The sequence below is a fragment of the Conger conger genome, chromosome 1 (genome assembly GCF_963514075.1).
Source record: "Conger conger chromosome 1, fConCon1.1, whole genome shotgun sequence".
NCBI classification, from domain to species: Eukaryota; Metazoa; Chordata; class Actinopteri; order Anguilliformes; family Congridae; genus Conger; species Conger conger.
In genome coordinates, this window is record NC_083760.1 from 33,894,637 (window position 1) to 33,909,311 (window position 14,675).

The following is a 14,675-nucleotide window of genomic DNA, read 5'->3' on the forward strand; positions in this document are numbered from 1 at the left end:
AGAATTGTGGTCAAATGGCGTCTTCTTTCAAGGGATTTTTATGGTCCATCTAATTCTCCCATTCTCCCATAACGGATTCTGAATAGGACTTTCAAGGGAAAACAATAACCTCCATATGTAGCTATTGAAAATGATTGTGGCAATCTTGTATATCTAAGACCGTTATGCTAGCAGAGCTAGAATAATATGGACGTCGCCCAGATGTTTTAGGGTAGAGATTCTGAGCCTTTGGAGCTGTGTATCAAACCGTTAGCTCGTTAATGTGTTCAACATTAAAACGATAAGGGGTTTAATGGTCACGTTAGTTAGTATTACAACGTATTGTCTTTCCGGCTGTTTATTTAGTCAATCGTGGGACATGCGCGGTGAATTGTATCTTGTTATTTCTTTATGGGCTTTCGTTTTAAGTAACGTTAACGTTACTGTTTTGATCTTTTCATCGATGGACTTGGACGTCGCAGACGGATGTCTATGAAGCATGCCATGTGATACTCCAGTGTTCTACCAAAGTAGAAGGCACTTTGCGCTTCGTTGCATCAATAATCCAATTGATTTGATAATCTGGGGAAAACTCAGCGATTTACCAGCTATCCATTCTTTCGGATCTCCCAGTTTAAACGTAGATCAACAATATACAGATCGTAGCATACTACAGAAAGGTAGGTAATTTATTTTTTCCATTATTATTTAATTGTTTATCACTTATGTCATCCCGTGTAACGCGGGTTTACTTTCATTTTCCTCAACCGCCATTCGCTAACGTTAGACTGTGTCCAAGAGCTATGCTAATTAGCTAGCTCGGTTGCTACATTAACCTGTGCCACGACGTGTTTAATTTGCGTCAAGCAGCCATCTGTTGTGTATATTTGCGCTGCTGGTGAATTGCGAATCAGTTAGCGTGATTGTGGTTTACATCTGGCTGAAATCCATAATAAAACGCCTGGGATAGGTACACGTTAGCGAGTATTTCACAGCAGTGGTTCCTAAACTCGGTCCTGGAGTACCCCTGTGTGAAATGGTTTTTGTTCCAACCCCAATTGCCATTGCTGTTAATCTTTCTTAATGATGTGCTTTTCATCTTAAAATGTACGATTTACCTGAAACGACATTATGCCAAAAGTATCTTTGCAATGGCTGGAAGAATATAATCACCACGTTCATATTATGCTTATGCACCATCTTGTAAACAATTAGGCAACATAAGAAGAGGTAGGCTAACACATAAAAAAACCGAGGTTAACTAATAGCCTCAAAATTAGGTCGTTGAACATGCGTTTAATTTCATTTGTAATTATTTCCCCTTAAATGTATAATCACAATGCAGGATTGCCTTGTTAGCTATCACTTGCTTTGCCTTTGAATTCTTCATTATCTTCCAAATGGTTAAGTTTGGTGGACAGGTGTCAACACATTCACCAATTAGGAGCCTACTGATTCACATCAGTCTTTAATTTGTTAACATCAGTTAAAAATAATTGACCACTTTTTCTGCATGTTTTTTCTGCAAAATGTATGCAATGTTCGCAGTATAGCACGGTAAGCACAATATGAACATGGGGATTGCATTCTTTACAGTATATTTAGTAGCTTTCTGACAAAATGTTGTGTTGGGTGTCTTGTTCAGGGACACTTCAGCACACCCTCCGGCTGCCAGACAACAGCTCTGAGCCTGCCGCCTGAGCTGAAGTTGTATTGGTGCTAAGGGTGGTGATTCAACCAAATATCATGTTAAGGGGGCAATTTCCTTTTCCATAGGGGTGATATGGGTGTTTGAAAACCTTTTTCATTAAGTCAGTGAAGTAATTAATAGAAGGCTTTGTGTTTACTCAGGTTCCCTATGACTGATAATCACATTTTGTGACAAAGATCTGAAACCATTCAGTGTGACATGCAATAATGGGGGAAATAGGGGGGCAAACACTTGGCACGGCATGGCATATATAAGTTACGGTACAGTTATTTTGCTTTTGTTTCATTCAAAGCAACATACAGTTGATTAGACTAAGCAGGGGCATGGAACAATGCAGGTTTAAGGGCCTTGCTCAAGGGCCCAAAAACTGTAGCTACACTGGGGCTTGAACCAACAACCTTTATTTCAATATTTGATGGCTTACTACAACACCGGCACTTGTTGTATGACTTGCAAACTTTTAAGACTAGTATACATTTTGGTTAAGAACAGCCACAAACAAAATGAAGTCAAATAGATAATTTATTCAAAAATTCTACAAAGCCAAGTTTGGTCCGAGCAGAAAATATCCAAAAAGTGTTAGATATTCAACCAAGTAGTTGGTTAGGTGGACAATTTCTAAGTGAAACTTTGAGTACTACAAAAGGTATAATAGGCCTACTTAGTATACAAAATAATTGGGTTGTTACTGTTATGTCTTTGCATGTTTTGATCAGTTGAAACAGGACCTCAAATTACAGGAATATGTGCATTTAAAATGCATTTGTTTTGAGTTACAAATAAATTAGAGAAAATGATTTGTGAAATATTAATGAAATATCTGGTTTTACATTTTTATATTTCAGTGGACTCTCCCAATGGGCAAAAAGACTTTGTATCCCTCTCTGGCATTCTCTTCTCTTTATAATTCCAAAGGCATGTCATGTTTCTGTCATTCGGGGGAAAGTAATGAAAACAGACTCTGTTTCTATGGCCAGATCTTTTTCCTCTGGGGAAAGTCCAGGGTAGAAATAAAAGCGGTATTCAGTGGCCATGCACACGCTTTAGGGCAGAGCCGTCAGTGTTTTCCATGGTGGGGAAAGAATGCATCTTTCATGGCTGCAAAGCAGGCCTGCTCTCAAACACTCCCAGGCCTTCCTCCCGTTCCCTTCTGGAGTGCGGGTAAACGCTTTTGGGTGCTTTCACTCTGTAGGAGCTGCTTCAGTTGGAACAGGCTGATTTTAAGCAACTGCATCGGCCTGGAACGATTCGTGAAATATTGTTGCGAAACGCATTATGCACTTCTGCAGTGGCAGGGTTTAGGTTTTGCTTGCAGCTGCTAGGAAAAGTAATACTGGCCAGCTGCTTTCTTTCCAGGAAGCACAGTGTGGGATCAATTCTATACACCCGATAGTGTGTCTGTGGTGAGGCATTTCATTGTTTAAAAGCCACGCATTATGTGCGGCAGACAAAGTTGATTGCATTCCTTTTGCTCCATCTCGGTAAAACAGTACTCTCTGGTAATGGAGTCTGGTAATTGCAAGTAGTGCTGTATAGTGGCTTGGAAGCTGTTCCTACAGTATAGCTCAGAGGTTGCAAGTTGTGTGATTGCACCTTTGAGCAAGAAGATCCAGCTGCAGTAATGCAAACATGTAAAAACATTTAGGCAAAAACTGCAACTGCATAAAGGACTGCATCAAATAACTTAATCAATTATCTACATGATCTATGAAATGGATACAGTTGCAAGTATTGATTAGCCTACATATGCATTTTCCTTTCAAATGCAGCACAAGCAAAGTCACTAGTTTAGGTGGCGTAAGCCAAGGCATGGGACTGCAGATCTTTAAGCTGAAAAGCAGTTGACTTTAATTCATACCGAATTGGGTTCCATCATCACCTCACAACTGTAGTTAGAAGGGTTTGGTAGAAATCTGCGTAATCAACCTGTGGCAGTACGTTTTCAGGCTATACTGCAGCGATATCGGCATAATGCACAATTGCAACACGTTTTGTACATGTACGTTGTACATGCTTACCAACTGTATAGCTCAAAAATATATATTTAATTCACAGAAAGATCCTTTGCAGTGTAATATAGCTGGATTTTAACACTTCTGGTGATGTGTATTTCACTGCGATTATATCTGAAAAGTGAAATGGTAACGTTCCTATCGACTTGTTGCATGGACTGTAATATTACGTGGATACTTGTATTCCCCTTATTTCAGCGGTGTTAGAAATTTAGCAGCTCAGTGGACAATGAAATGTAGCAGGTAAAGTAATTAGTGAAATCAGGTAGTGTAGTGCACTGTTGAAGCGAATACTTGCAGACACTGCAGGCTTAGTGTCTTTGGTCTTAGGATTCATTTTTCAATGGAACTCTCTGATTGGCTCTACAATGATGTCCTTCAAAGTTATAGGACCAACCAACTTTGCTTTCAATTGATTTATAGTAAACCCCACCCCCATTTACATGTCAAAAGGACAGGCTTCCTTTTTTTATAAAAGACCATTGGCTCTGTGAAAATCTTAGATTTTAAATGCATTTTACGGATTGAAAATGCGTTAAGAACTGTTTGTTTTATTAACGTTTGACCAGCGACCCAGATGGTCTCATAGAGGGTTAACTTGTTTGGTAACCCCAGCAAACAAACATGGCACACAGGCCAGTCAAACCATCCAACAGTGTGATAATAAATACAACATTTTTAGATCCCGTAAGCCTCTGCTATTACAGGAACGACTCATGCCTGGGTGCGTTGTCTGAGCGGTGTAATGGTGACGATGTTGTGCGCACTCTACTGTGATAGTGCTCCAGGTTAGAAGAGCTGCACCCATTAATTTGCGAGGTCAAATTCTGAATGGGTTCTGCCGTAGCTTTGATCAGACTGAACTCGTTTAGGAATTAGGGCCTACCTGGATGTATGATTGGGTAAAATGCAGTACAGGAGTGGACATATCTGTTTCATATTCATATTTACATTGATATTCTGGTACTCTAGGGCAGACGAACACACAGACGCACACACAGCTTAGTAACTGGCAAAACCTCCATTTTGCAGGAATAACCAAATATTTTCTACAAGTCTCTCACATTGCCTGTGAGAAATCCAGGGCCACCTTGTTATTTGAACTCCATCTTTCTTGCATGTAAGTCCTTTCAGTGCATCTCCTGGGTAACAAATAGGAGGTACACTCAAGTGCTCTTAGGTTCCTTAAGTGTATAAACGGGTGCATATACTAATATAGATCACAGCAAGCTACAGTGCATATTTAAATGCATTTAGAGTAGTAAATGTATGGCCCTCTTAAATCCGGGACAAGTATGTGTAGTTTGCTAAAATGAAACGATTAGACTACAAAAGGGTGGGGGGGTAATTGTTTTGATGAAAGGCGTGCATTAATCGTTTTTGCATAAAATGCACTCCAATTTTATGACCGTGGCTGCTGTTTTTATTCAGCCGTAAGGACGTATCCTCTCAGCATTTGTTCCCAGGCTGGGCCCTGTCAAGAGTCCATCAACGAACAACAGGAAGCAAGTCTGTTTCCTTGGATAGATTAGGCTTCCTCTGCTCGCGCCCTGCTGTGGGGAACCTTTTGTCCCAGGGCAACATCTGTGACCAGGGCGGGACGCGCCACACCAGTGACCTGGGACAGGGGCCTCTCGTGGCCTCTTGCCTCTTAGTGAGGGCTCCTGTCAGACCTAGAAAGTGGAACCAGTGGCTGAGTCTGTACAGGCACTAACCCTGAAACATATCACAGGCTGAATGCGCCGACATATGTCGTTATGTTTTAAAGGGAGAAGGGTTTTTACAGCCCATGTCAAAAATTGTATTCTAAATATACTTGATATAGATTTTAGTATTTTAACTGGCATTCTTGGGTATAAAATGGTGTACTTCCAAGTTGAAGTATACTTCTACATACTGTGTTTTCACATGGGAGTATAGGCCAAACCAAAAAGCTATACCCCAGTGGGCTCTTCATGGAGATCACCCAGAGAGAAACACTGGAGCTTTCGTTGAATTAAGCACATTTATTATATCAACATTGACTCAGAGGAAGATGCCCAGTCAAAACATCACTCTGTTGCAAAATAAATGTGCTGAATTCTTTGAGTGCCCCAGTGCTTCACTCTGGGTAGTATCTTTGTATACGTGTATACGTTTTTGGTTGTACGGGCAATTCCAGCATTATGGATGTGATATTTGGACACAAAATGACAAACAAAATCAGAAGAATTACTCTTCTTACATGATAAAAAAATGTTAGGCCTATGTTATCATTGCACCCTCTTGGCTGAGGGAAAGGGTCAAAATATAATGTTAAAATGTTAAAAAAAAAAAAAAAATTTATATCAAGTGTTAATGTAGTTTAATTAAGTAATAAGTAACTTATTTTTGTATGCACTGGTTGACATTACTGGAATTAATTTGTGTGTGGAACAAGTCAGACTGCAAATAGTGAAAATATATATTTTATATTAAATATATTTTATATTAAAGATTGCACATGAACAGGCAATTTGTTTAACAAAACATCAATTTAAATGAATACTATTCATCACAGTTCAAGCAGTCTTTTGCATTACATTACATTACATGGCATTTAGCAGATGCTCTTATCCAGAGCGACGTACAACAAAGTGCAAATCAAACACAAGAACATGTGCAAAAGTGGACCGGAGAGGACAGTACTGTTCCGAGGCCTAGTGTAAACATATAGAAATTCAGAACCCTTGAAGAGTACAATCAACTTTCAAACTAGCATACCACAGTTGGCAGCTAGAATACTAGAATACAACAATACAACAGCCAATAAAAACAACAATACCTATACAAGTAACGATATCTATACATAAATGCCATTACGGTCTAAGGCTAAGGCTTTTGCAACGTGTTTATCACGTTCATATCTCAAAGATAGATGAACAATATATCGTGCAGCCCTACTACAAAGGGGACAGGACGGAAGTGACAGTCATATTTTTTATTGGCTCTGTACAATTTTATAATTGTAATAAAACGGTACACATGTGCTTAATTTACAGATTCTTTTCTTTTTTTTTTTTTTTACCCTTGAGAAATGACTTTTTATACATGCTGCCAGCTCTATAACTTTTGGTCCACAATTTCAGATTTGTAATCTGGCAAATCCATAAAATCAATTTCTGGTGTAGTCTACTGTATTCTTCCATTTGGACTGAAATACTGTATTGTTCTTTTTTTTTTGTATTCGAATTGCGTAAAGCAATGTGGAAAAAAGGTACTCTGGAGATGAACTCTGGTATGCGGATGAAACAAACTATCAGGGCGAACAACAATTTATTAATGGTAAATATAATTTGTCATGCATAATAAGGAGCTTGAAAATGTATAATTGCTTATACTTCGGGGTTTATACCCAGTTTAACCGGTTACTCCATGCCTCTGGGGTTCTCTGAGGTTACACTACAGTTCAACACTGTCACCATTGCCCTTCACTGGAGCTAATTCTTCACTGACACCGTTTGTGTGTAACATTGTCACCGGCTCACAGGTTTGTACATTAGAGCAGAGCATGTATTCCTGCTAGTGAAATCTGGGGTTTGGGGGGGGAAGGGAAAACTGAGCAGTTAGGGATGACCCTGTGCATGACGGCCAGTGCTAGCCCAATGACGGGGAGCACCAAAGACTCATTTGATGGCTGGAAATCCCCTGTGGGTAGGGGGGACAGTTCCCACCTATATTCTGTTGAAGAAAGGTTTTTTTAATAATTATTTTTTATTTATTTAATTTGGACCAATTCACAGAGCGCAAACTGCTGACTGGTCATTCCAAACTGTCTACTCCTTTGAAGCCTTTGACTTGGTCCTTGGTCTTGTAAGTTTTTTTTTTCCCCCAAATGTTTTTATTTTATTGTTTTTGTTTTATGTCTTTCATTTTCAGCTGCCCATACATAAATGATTGCTGTGCTCCCCGGGTAATGATTGCTGTACTCTGGTCTGCTGTACTATAAAAGTTTTTTTTATTTTTTTTATCAGCTCTGAACTGAGAGAAAAAGTTCAAGGGGAGATGAAGCCAGGACCGGATTTTATCAGAACATAATCTAAAAGCAAGGGAATAAAGTTTGCGTAGCCACTTGATGGATAGATCTGACCATTTGTTCTCAACCTTCAACTCCAGTTATTTTAAGGGAAAGCTGTTTTTGTTGAGCCCAGAGCCCTTTTACACGACGGACCATTGCCTTTTTTTAAATCTCTTCAGTAGGCTACTGCGACACACCCCAGTGTGATAAGTCACAGCCGTGTCTTCTGCTACAGTGGTCTGTCCTGACTCTGGGCTACATGGACTGATAGCCTAAAACCATGTCATTCTTTAAAACGAAACATGCATTTTATACATTGCTAATGAATGGGTGTTTTTCAGTTCACTAAATTTCTGCCAATTGCCTGAGCTGCATGCAGTAGGGAGGATGAAGTTACCATGAAAGACATGTTAAGAGTGCACTGTAAAGTCCAAGTAGACTTGTTTCCAATCCAGTCATCCAGGGTTGAGCTGTCCTCACGGTTCTGCAAGGAAGGGATCTAAGTGGAAACTTAACTTGGCTCATTTCGCACCGTGATTTATATTAGTCAGACTGAAAATCATGGTTTTGCAATTCTTTGATCGCTTTGTCAGCCAGGCATCCCTTCACAGCTTAAAGTTCCTCTTCACTTTGGCAGTTTTTCATCATGAGGTTTTTTAGAAAAGGATTTTTAGTTCTTCCATTGAATAGTTGAACGTAAATCCGTGAAATAAATTGATGTACTGCTAATCAAATCAGAACTGTAGTTCATGTAAGGTCAAGCTATAGGCTATATATGTTTTTAGGATTAAAAAAATATGTTTCCAATGATATTTTTTATTTTCGTGTTATATTTGCCGTCTCAGAATATCTGGCTCCATATCTGTGGTTTGAGTTCAATGAGATGCAGCGTCATTTGTATTAGGAAAATAGGATTGTCAAGAATAGGACATTGAAAAGACTTGAATGCTTTTGTGCTTCTTTGCTTCAGGACAAAATTGTTTCACCCTCTTGACCTTCTCGTGTTGGCTGGGCCCTTGACTTATAACAGGGCCTGAGTGGCCCCCAGCCCTTTAGATTTCCCCTTCAGTCACAAGATGTCATAATGGTTGTAGTACTCATTGCCACGTGACAAGACTCCCTACAAGAGGCTCAGCATGTGGTTTTGCACAATGGGAGGAATTACTGAGAAACTGGCATTGTGCATCATGTAGCCTAGGCCTACACTATGTAATTGTCTCCCACCCAATGAAATTGTTCATTTGTCACACCTTACTGTACACAAGATGGCAACCAAGCCAGTATAAGTAGGTACTATCTGTCGGGTTGGCTGGCAGTACAACTAACGCAAGCTTCCAGGAACCATTTGAGTCTCCTCCGCACATCAGCCTGTACCGCATAGCAGTACGTCAAGTTGTTTAATTCATGTTGAAATATTTATCTATTTAGTTTAGCTATCATGAAATGCCTTAACTACGCAAGTCAAGAAGAGGCACGGGATAGCTACACCATTTTTGCTAGCTACCAAAGTATATAGTTATATCCTAAATACACTGGTTTATAAAAGCAAGATGTCAGCTACTGTGCACTGCCAAGATTTAACCAGTTAACTCAATTTTGGGAACGGGAAGTTTTCTCGCTAGCTAGCCTGTTTTAAAATGTCCTGTGAGTATTGATCATGTAACTAAGTTTAGGATTTATCCAATACAATATAAAATGTTCATTATTTACAATTTTTTTTTTTGTTGTTGTAAGGAACCTGTTATAAGAACTTAATTCTCGGCCTGTTGCGTAGTGGTTAATGTAAATGACTGGGACCCACAAGGTCGGTGGTTTTAATCCCGGAGTAGCCACAATAAGATCCGCACAGCCGTTGGGCCCTTGAGCAAGGCCCTTAACCCTGCATTGCTCCAGGGGAGGATTGTCTCCTGCTTTGTCTAATCAACTGTACATCGCTCTGGATAAGAGCGTCTGCCAAATGCCAATAATGTAATGAACCAAACGCAAGCATCATCGTAATTACCAGGACTGTTTTAATTTTATTAAGCTTTTCAAAAACTGCACCAATTAAGTGGATTTCGTATGCTTTGCTAAATATTATAAAAGCACCAAAGCGGTGAACACGCGTAGCATCACACCAAACCAGTATTCTGGTTTTATATATTTATGTATTTAGAATTTTTACTTTGGGTCTTGGTTTACAATACTGGTGTTTTAACATTATTCCCTGCTTCCTTACACACCGGACTAGGAATGTTGTTAGCACTGTATTGCTCATATCAGGCAAAATTTGGTGAATGCATTAGATATCCAGAGTAACTTATTACATTGTACTTACATTCTAATTAGCTAATTCTGTTTTTGAAAGCCTTCGATACAAGATTTTACCACAGTGCATTCCCTGTGGAATTGTACAAGAACGAAATAGAATAACAGGTTACAGGAGAAGTAGCCTCCGTCCACGTGTGTGAATAGGGATGAAGTCCACACCGAATCCAACTTTTCCCAAATGTTTTTGGATGCTAAAGTGTGCCATCAGGCTGAGAGCGATCATCTCCTTTGGACTTTCGGCATTACAGGCTTACATGGGAACGCTTTGATTTCTCAGAAAAACATTCAAAATCTGGGGAATGGTGTCAGTTTTCATTATCTATTTGTTCATTTCAATCTATGTTGTCTTTGCGTGTTTTATTGTTTGGAAATATTGGAAATGTATACAGTAGTTCTTCTAGCTGTGTAGAAGGGTTGAAAGGTATTGAAGGGTAAATGCGTATGTGTGCTCAGAAAATGGCTTCTGGGGTGTTCACAAACTGCCTAATCAAGTCAGAAGGGGACTGAATTTCGTTATCTAAAATGCCGCTTCACCTCAAAGGTGTCCTTTTGAATTTCAGGTCTTGGTTGGGGAAGAAGCAAAACTGTATAAGACTGCTGTGGAAACTTATGAATATTTAATGCTTGTCATTTAGCGCTACCTCAACTAGAACTCATGTCCTTAGCCAATTTAGGAAGCTTATAACTGGTAACATTGAAGTAATGTGAACCAGAGCACAGTATTGAAAACCCTAGATGGTAAAACGCTACAAACCTATTGCAGTTACTGGCTGCCTTTGTGAGCGAGTTGTCCATCACGCTTCAAAGGGCCCAAAGAGTGCACCATGCTGATGCCAAACATATTGTCTGAATCCATCAGCTTCAGACAATATGAGCAACAATGTGTGAGCAGGACTTCCAGTTTTCAATTTCCCAAAAAACTTCTCAAATTGTGTTTGCGTTTTTTTGTTTTTTGTGTTTTTTCATTCTTCAGGGCGCCACAATTCATATTTTATTTGTACTCCCTTTTAAAAGCGCTTACATATTATTCTATATTATAAATAGTTGGATGTAGTACAGTAATGCTTGCACGATATGGTAAGATTGTTTTGTTCAACGTTACGCACACACTAACCAATTTCATACAATACATATTCCATTCTGGAAATTCAACATTCATTTGTTGACTCATAATTGGGCTTTGTTGTTACTGTGGATGATAGGCTCTCTAGCTATACTATAACTACTAGTTATTAGTTTTTTGGCTACCTTTCTGTCCAAATGATTTATCCTTAATTTGGCTAACAAATGAAATCAAACTTGATTGATTTCTGATTTAATTCCTGAAAACTGGCGTTGTATTTCTGTATCAGAGATTTTCTTACACAGAGGAAGAGAAATTGGCTAGATATGAAGACAACCATAGATCACAATGACTGTCACCAGCTTGTTAAAAAGCAGAATGCTAAGTGGCATGCACGTATGCATGCACGGAAAAAAGATTAAGCGCAACCATTTTATTGTATCTTTTTTGGCACAGTTTTCGTTAAGACACAAAATCACTGCACATTTGAATCTTTTTGCTGTTTATATGCAGTTTATTGCCAATGGTGTTGACATAAGTTCAAGTGAGCTTGACAACATTATTATAGTGCCGGTTCGCAAATAACAAATGCTTCAAAGCTAGTTTCGCCAAGGGAGGCAACACATTCATTCTAGCAGAGCATCTGTCTGACAACCATGCCAGTGTCTTCCTGGCATTCAGGTCTCGAGCAGTGTGATGATAATACGCATACATGCCAAGTGTAGATTAAGGTATATGGCTAGTTTAACAAGTGCAGTGCTATTGTTTACAAAGTGCTCACATCTTAACTTTATTTCTACTTTATTTTTATGCGTGAGATTTTGTGAATCTATTTGAAAAGATATGCTATATGTACATTTCATTTTATGAGAAATTCTTGGTTGTCAGTGATATTTACTGTGGTATTAATTTGGTATCAATCCTGAGGTACCCAAGTTAATATTAGTATTGAAGTCAAAATTCTGACTGTGTGTGTGTGTGTGTGTGTGTGTGTGTGTGTGTGTGTGTGTGTGTGTGTGTGTGCATGTGTTGTGTTTGTTTGATGGTTATGCAAATGAATGCTGGTTGTGTGTTTGTGTTTGTGTGTGTGTGTGTTTGTGTGGGGGGGGTACCCTGTTGGCTGTACCCTGCATTCCCCAGGCTGGCAAGACTCCTGGTGCATGGTCCTGAGCACCGCTGCTGTAAACATGAAGGCGAGTGGGGTTCAGAAGGGAATGAAACCCCACTCCTCTTTGTGTGACTGAAAATCGTGAGGTTTTTAACATGGAGCACCGTTTAAAATCTGCCACAGGATTGTAGAAGACAGAGATGCGTTCATTTTTTAGTTTTGAGATATTAAGCAAGTTTTCTAACATCACACTCACAAACTAGGCCTAAATAACCAAATAAGTCAAGATGACTTGATTTCCTCAAGCTTTCTTTGTATAATTACATTTGCATCAATTCCAAACACACATTACTTTTGCACATTTGATACATTATATACATATATATATATATATATATATATATATATATATATATATATATATATATATATATAGACACACACATATTTTATAAGTAAATAATGGCATTTTTTAAATGTAAATACATTTTTTTACATTAAAAAATGCCATTATTTACTTGCAAAATCACTTATATAGCCTACGTGTCAAACGCTTGCATGCACACTAAATCTCTACACTGGTGCTTAAAGGCTTGCTGGTCGTACTTAAAGGGTCTTTTCAGGTCCTGTTTTGGGACTGTGGCCGCTCATTCTGACCCAGTCAACTGACCCAAATAAATAACACCATGGGATTTAGCAGCCGTTTATTTCCAGCGCTCCCTTTTTTTAGTCTACGGGATTCCGGGGTCAACACACCCTGTGAGACAGGTCTGGTGCTCCATGTTAAAAACAAACCTATTGCAGTTACTGGCTGCCTTTGTGAGCGAGTTGTCCATCACGCTTCAAAGCGTCCATCAAGTGCACCATGCTGACAGCAAACCTATTGTCTGAATCCATCAGGTTGCTGTGTAGTGGATGAGCAGTGTTTCTAGTTTTCAGTTTTCAAAAAACTTAATGTATTTTTGACCCTGAACTTTTTTTCAGGGTGACCCAGTTCATATTTTATTGGTAGTCCCTTTATTGGTAGACGCCGTTTAGTCCCTTTTAAAAGCTTATATGATTCTGTATTAGAAATAAGTGGGACTGCTCTCATTAAAGGCCCACAGCATGTCTTTCATGTTTTTGAGCTTTTCATATCATCCTCGAGCTTTCAGTTTGTGCCCCGTACTATTTCAAGTAAGAAATTGCGAAGTATTTCTCAGGTGATATGAATAAGATATCAGATAACCTTGCAAATTATAAACCTCTCAGCCCACGTATCTGCCTCTTTAAGAACAAGCCAAAAGCTCTGGCACTAACAGTCATTCACGTCACTTGGACCACAACATGCCTGCATGCCTTTATGCATTGTGGTGATTGAAGCATGTGATGACCTAGCAGGAAAAATGTATGTTTGTACATAATTAGCCTTATTATACTTTTCTGAAGTTTCATTTTGAAAGTATCCACCTTACCAACTACTTGGTTGAATATCTAACACTTTTTGGTCATTTTCTGGCTGGATCCAACTTTGGCATTGTATAATTTTTATAATTTTCTGTTTGACTTCATTTCATGGTGTCTGTTTTTAACAAACATATCTAAGTTACTAGTCTTAAAAGTTTGGAAGTCATACACCTACTGGTGCTGATACTGGTACTGGCACATTTTAGCATTTATGAATGACCATAACTTTTTTGAGCAATATTATGGAAATCGGCATTCATAATTGTATCAGAGTCTACGTTTTCCAAATCTCGAGTGACTTTTTGGGGACCAACCCCCTTTTTTTATATCTCTAGAATGACAAATCCAAATCCAAAAACATATGACAAATATGTTCATCTTGTCTGTGTAAGGATGAACATATCAACCTGGTGTCTGCATGGAAAAACACCCCGGCAATATGCCAGTCATATGGGACATTTGCACCCATGCCGGAACAAGTGGTGCAGTGTGGTTTGAAATAAATCCTTTGTTCCCCTCTTCTGTGGACAAATGTAGCTTGTTTGCAGCATTTTGGCTGTTTGAACTGAAAATTGTTCCAGATTTCTCTCAGAAAATTGCTTCTTTTTTTTTACGACACATCATAACAACCCCCCCTTCCCATTGCAATTGTTTCTGTCCTTTCGATACTTTAAAGTTATGTGCAAGCATATGGCAGCCTTTTCATCTCTGAATGAACATGTTTCAGGGCTATTAAAATAGTTTCTGTGACATAATCTCATTGTGATTGAGATTTTTGCTTTTTATACTGCTTGTATGGCAAAAATCATAGAAAATGAAATGAAAATGGAAAAAGAGAAAGTGCCATTTCGTCTTGACTGCGCAGATTTCAGCAAATAAAGCAGGATTCTACAGTTAGCTTTGCCAGGGAGACATTTACCATAAATTTGGCACAATTGGTTAACTTCAAATCTGCTTGCATTGTAAGTAGTAGTAGCCTATTTTCTTAGCCAGATTAATTACCGTTAAGA

The 14,675-nt window shown here is 38.8% G+C and overlaps 1 protein-coding gene across 3 annotated transcripts in view; it reads left to right on the plus strand.

The window, feature by feature from the left end:
* Positions 1–14,675, plus strand: part of LOC133128228 (probable E3 ubiquitin-protein ligase RNF144A-A) — a 36,127-nt gene continuing 21,452 nt past the window's right edge. For 2 of the 3 annotated variants that reach the window (XM_061241603.1, XM_061241618.1), the window contains exon 1: positions 1–659. The gene's annotated coding sequence lies outside the window, so the exon portion shown is untranslated. Of the gene's footprint in view, positions 660–1,518; positions 1,537–14,675 lie in introns of those variants that run through there. The other variant, XM_061241612.1, reaches the window with a different exon arrangement.